Genomic DNA, 6,285 nt, shown 5'->3' with positions numbered 1-6,285 from the left:
TCCCTCAACCTTGTATTTTTTGAAGGCCTTCTCCTTTGCTTTTATATGCATTTTTACATTGGAGTTAAGCCATCCAGGATGTTTGTTCGCTCTTTTAAATTTATTACCCAATGGGATACATTGGCTAATGCCCTTATTTAATATGCTCTTAAAGCAAACCCATCTCTCCTCCGTATTCTTTGTTCCTAATATTTTATCCCAATTTATGCCTTTTAGCAAGGTTTGTAGTTTAGGGAAGTTGGCTCTTTTGAAATTCAGTGTCTTTGTGTTCCCTTCATGTCTCCTATTTGTGTGATTTATACTGAAACTAATTGACCTGTGATCGCTGTTACCTAAATTGCCCCGTATTTCCACATCTGTTATCAGGTCTGTATTGTTGGTAATCAGTAGATCTAGTAATGTTTTATTTCTAGTTGGTGCGTCTACCATCTGACCCATAAAATTGTCCTGCAAGACATTAAGGAACTGGCGAGCCTTAAATGAATGCGCGGTTCCCTCCGCCCAGTCTATGTCTGGATAATTAAAATCCCCCATTATGATAACACTTCCCATCCTTGCTGCTAATCCAATTTGTGATAGGAGATCCGTCTCCACTTCCTCCCTCAGGTTAGGGGGCCTATAGCATACTCCCAGTATTATTTTCCCCTTAGCTTCATCCCTTTGGAGCTCTACCCATAAAGATTCCACCTCCTCCCTAGCCCCCTCAGTGATGTCATCTCTCACATTCACTTGTACATTATTCTTGATATATAGGCATACCCCTCCCCCTTTTTTACCCTCTCTATCCTTGCGGTACAGGGTATACCCTTGAATGTTTGCCAGCCAATCATGAGAGCTGTTGAACCAGGTCTCTGAAATTCCCACAAAATCCAAATCCTCCTTGTACAACAGTATCTCTAGTTCACCCATCTTGTCCGCCAGGCTCCTGGCATTGGTGAACATGCCACATAGTTTAGACCGGTCGCATATTGTCCTCGTATTGGGTGTTTCAAGATTGCAACTTGGACTTGCTACTATACTCACCTTGTGTTTTTGTGCTTTGGTTAACCTACCACTAATGCCCCCCAATACTACCCTCTGGAATATCTTCCGCGCTGGCTATCACTGTCTCTGGACCCTCCCCCCCATCGCCTAGTTTAAAAACCCCTCTAACTTTTTGGCCATCTTCATTCCCAGCAGATCTGCACCCTCCTCATTTAGGTGCAGTCCGTCCCTTCTATAGTACCGGTTACCGACTGAGAAGTCGGCCCAGTCCTCCAGGAACCCAAACCCCTCCTTACTACACCAGCTCTTCAGCCACTTGTTTACTTCCCTAATCTCCCTCTGCCTCTCTGGTGTGGCTCGATGTACCGGTAGTATTCCTGAGAACACTACTTTGGAGGTCCTTTTCCTCAATTTAGCTCCTAAGTCCCTAAAATCGTTCTTTAGGACACTCCATCTGCCTCTGACTTTGTCATTGGTGCCAACGTGCACCATGACAGCCGGGTCTTCCCCAGCCCCTCCCAGTAATCTGTCCACAAGATCCGTGATGTGCCGAACCCGAGCGCCCGGTAGACAACATACTGTTCGGCGCTTCAGGTCTTGGTTACAGATTGCCCTCTCTGTCCTTCCAAGAATTGAGTCCCCTACCACCAGAATCTGTCTTTCCTTTCCCTTTGCTGCCCCCCCACTCTCACTGGAGGAGTTCTTCCCCTGGCAGCTAGGAGAGTCCCTCATCTCCAGCAGTGCTGGTCCCTGACTGGTAACACCAATGTCACTCAATGGAGCGTACTTATTGGGATGCTCCAGTCCTGGATCTATGGACTATGATCACTAATCATTAATTGATTTGTACCTGCACCAATTAGGTTGATGTGCACTTTTATTGTTCATTGGACATTGATCACCATTTATAATTAATTTGCACATTTTGCACCACCTGGGCAGAGGTGCACTTGTATGTTTATGCTTATGGTTATGTTTGAGGTCACTATCATCTGTGGTGGTGTAGACCTATCACGGATGTAGATGTTTAGCATACACCGTTTTATATAGTGTGTTCACATATAAGGTTTTTGATTTTGCAATATTTAACCCTTGTAGATCGTTTTTGTATTTAATTATTTTTGTATTTCACTATTTTTTGTTGGTACTACACACAGGGGTACGAGTGGGGGGACAAACCACTTTGGGAACATTATCTTCATAGTGCCCTTGATATAGCCTACTTTAGGAAAGCTAGGGACTATATTTACAAAACTCCCCCTCCCCCTATGCACCATCCCATATAATCCCATAGGGAGCACCATACCCTATTTAACTTAAATTTAAGCACTTTGTGGAGAATCCTTAGGGAAGCTCCTTTAGGGGGCTGCATACCTGAACCTCTGTCCTAAGCGCAGCTTTCACACTTATCCATTCAGAAAATGCAAAGCATTCTCTGGTGCCCATGCCAAGCGACCGACCTCCTGTGTTCAGAGTACAGCAAAGCAGCCGATTGGTGTGGGACCTGGGAACAAGTGGAGATCACTGGAGTAGAGTAGCGGTGTCTACTTCTGTGATTTCCAGCTTCCAGGGGCATTGGCAAGGTATAGTATATGTATAGTTATTGGTCCAAGCTGGACCAATGTAACTATATATAAAATGTCTATTACTGGATTTCATACTTAACTTTTCAAATGAATTAATTCTATTTTTATAACAGTTTGTTTTATTATTATTGGTTACATATTGATATTTGAGGAGAAAGAGGTGCTTTTTAGTTCACACACTTGATTTGCACAAATACAGTCAGGTCCATAAATATTGGGACATCGACACAATTCTAATCTTTTTGGCTCTATACACCACCACAATGGATATGAAACGAACAAGATGTGCTTTAACTGCAGACTTTCAGCTTTAATTTGGGGGTATTTACATCCAAATCAGGTGAACGGTGTAGGAATTACAACAGTTTGTATATGTTCCTCCCACTTTTTAAGGGACCAAAAGTAATGGGACAGATTAACAATCATCCATCAAACTTTCACTTTTTAATACTTGGTTGCAAATCCTTTGCAGTCAATTACAGCCTGAAGTCTGGAACGCTTAGACATCACCAGACGCTGGGTTTCATCCCTGGTGATGCTCTGCCAGGCCTCTACTACAACTGACTTCAGTTCCTGCTTGTTCTTGGGGCATTTTCCCTTCAGTTTTGTCTTCAGTAAGTGAAATGCATTTTCATTTGGATTCCGGTCAGGTGATTGACTTGGGCATTGCATAACATTCCACTTCTTTCCCTTAAAAAACTCTTTGGTTGCTTTCGCAGTATGCTTCGGGTCGTTGTCCATCTGCACTGTGAAGCGCCGTCCAATGAGTTCTGAAGCATTTTGCTGAATATGAGCAGATAATGCCTGAAACACTTCAGAATTCATCCTGCTGCTTTTGTCAGCAGTCACATCACCAATAAATACAAGAGAACCAGTTCCATTGGCAGCCATACATGCCCACTCCATAACACTACCACCACCATGCTTCACTGATGAGGTGGTATGCTTTGGATCATGAGTAGTTCCTTTCCTTCTCCATACTCTTCTCTTCCCATCACTCTGGTACAAGTTGATCTTGGTCTCATCTGTCCATAGGATGTTGTTCCAGAACTGTGAATGCTTTTTTAGATGTTGTTTGGCAAACTCTAATCTGGCCTTCCTGTTTTTGAGGCTCACCAATGGTTTACATCTTGTGGTGAACCCTCTGTATTCACTCTGTTGAAGTCTTCTCTTGATTGTTGACTTTGACACACATACACCTACCTCCTAGAGAGTGTTCTTGATCTAGCCAATTGTTGTGAAGGGTGTTTTCTTCACCAGGGAAAGAATTCTTTGGTCATCCACCACAGTTGTTTTCTGTTGTTTTCTGTGGTCTTCCGGGTCTTTTGGTGTTGCTGAGCTCTTTCTTTTTAAGGATGTTCCAAACAGTTGATTTGGCCACACCTAATGTTTTTGCTATCTCTCTGATTGGTTTGTTTTGTTTTTTCAGCCTAATGATGGCTTGCTTCACTGATAGTGACAGCTCTTTGGATCTCATATTGAGAGTTGACAGCAACAGATTCCAAATGCAAATAACGCACTTGAAATGAACTCTGGACCTTTTATCTGCTACTTGTAAATGTGATAATGAGGGAATAACACACCTGGCCATGGAACAGCTGCGCAGCCAATTGTCCCATTACTTTTGGTCCCTTAAAAAGTGGGAGGCACATATACAAACTGTTGTAATTCCTACACCGTTCACCTGATTTGGATTTAAATACCCTCAAATTAAAGCTGAAAGTCTGCAGTTAAAGCACGTCTTGTTTGTTTCCTTTCAAATCCATTGTGGTGGTGTATAGAGCCAAAAAGATTAGAATTGTGTCGATGTCCCAATATTTATTGACCTGACTATGTTTATTATAAACAGCAGCATGGGATTAAAGACATCTACTACAAGCAAGGTATTTTATCATATTGACATATTAGGTTTAAACAGTTAGGGACTTCAGAATTGGGGGAAAAATAGGTAAATCATTATCTAACCCATCCAGCAACACATTGGGGTTGATTTACTAAAGGCAACTTGATTGTACACTTAGCAAGTGCAGTTACACCAAGCTTAGTAAATGAGGTAAAGCTACACTTTACAAAGAATACCCAATTACATGCAAGAAAAAAAATGCATTTTTTGCTTACACATGATTGGATGAAGGAAGTGAGCACAGCTCCCCCTCATTTACTAAGCTCTGGTGCAACTGCACAGGGCACAGTCTATTTGCCTTTAGTAAATCAACCCTATTGCACCCTCCCTGTAAAAATGCAAAGCAAAATAGAAAATTCCCTCTTTAGATTAATGCTGGCGGTGCGCCCACTATCCTGTGGACTTTAGCCACATCTTTTGGTCCTGCCAAAAAACATTGTGCTTTCTGCAAGGTTGTAATGAGCTATATTTGCATAAAAATATGCAAAAATTTGTATGGCTAGTGAAAATATTGTCCTAACAAACCCTGTAAATCCTTCGTAAACATAAGTTCATCTTTTGTAAAAAAAAAAAAAAAACTCCCAACCTTCCAACTAAAAGCATAACTTCACTTAAGAGGGAAAGTCTCCACTTCTTCTCCTCCTCCTCCTCACTTCTCTACCTTTATTCGCAGCATTTTTTTTTTCTGACAGGTACCTTCTCCCACTTATGCAATTCTTGACAAATTATGTTGTTACATATTTTTCCTCTATTTTTTCACCTGTGATCCTTCCAGTAACACACTTCGTGCATTAGGGTGCCTGCACTCTGGATAAAGGAGCAGCAGAGACACCTGTGGACAACAGCATTGTTAATCTAAGGGTAGGGGAGTGTTAGATGCATTACCAGATTTAGTTACACTGGCAAATTTAATTAAATCTCCAGATACTTAAAGTGGAGTTCCACCCATTTAAAAGTCAGCAGCTACAAAAAGTGTAGCTGCTGACTTAATAATCAGACACTTACCTGTCCCACGGTCCAGCGATGCGGGAGTACAAAGCCCTGCTCCTCTCCCCGGTGCCAGCATTCTGACTGTGGGCACCCGGCTGTGGCTTCACAGCCAGATGCGCTCTGTGCTGCGTGCTGTGAAATGGCCGGGCAATCTTCTGGGACCTGTGACGTGTCCCAGAAGATTGCAGGGAGGGGGGAGAGGTGATCTTCCAGCGCTGCGCCACCAGGGGAGGAATTGGGAGCTGGGTGCCTCTAAAAACTGGGTACCCGCTCCCCCCCAAAAAGACTGCAGGACAGCTGTTGAGAAACAGACTTACCAGACCAGGTAAAAATAAAGGAAAGCAAGCCTAAAAGAGAAAAATAATGCAGCCATCACATCTAAATATTTGCTTTTGGATTTAACACCGCCTTTAAAGCCTGAGTCCACAACAAAATATTTTTTAGTTAGAGCAGAGAAATGTTATAAGCTCTATTAGGTCTTTATTGCCATCCGTGTCCCTGGGAGATTTCAACTCACTTCCTGGTTACCAAAGAGGAAGTGAATTAGCTGCTTGCTATGGGGGCACACCTTCCGGCTTGCCCCTGAGCCACACTGTGTGCATCTATAAATGCACGCAGTGCAATTCAGCCCCACTTCCTGCTCTTTGCTTACAGAATTTGACTGACGGCAGCAGACGCAATGGCTCCCAATGCTGTACAAGTGTGTGAGAAGAGGAAGAGAGGGGAGAGAAGACCTAAAGTCGGGACAATGCTGGATCGCTGACAGGATCAGGTAAGTGAGAGGGAGGGATGGGAAAATTTTATTGGGGTTTTTTTTTTTTC

This window comes from Aquarana catesbeiana, linkage group LG04 (assembly GCF_042186555.1).
Source record: "Aquarana catesbeiana isolate 2022-GZ linkage group LG04, ASM4218655v1, whole genome shotgun sequence".
Taxonomy (NCBI): domain Eukaryota; kingdom Metazoa; phylum Chordata; class Amphibia; order Anura; family Ranidae; genus Aquarana; species Aquarana catesbeiana.
This window is presented reverse-complemented; position numbering follows the sequence as displayed.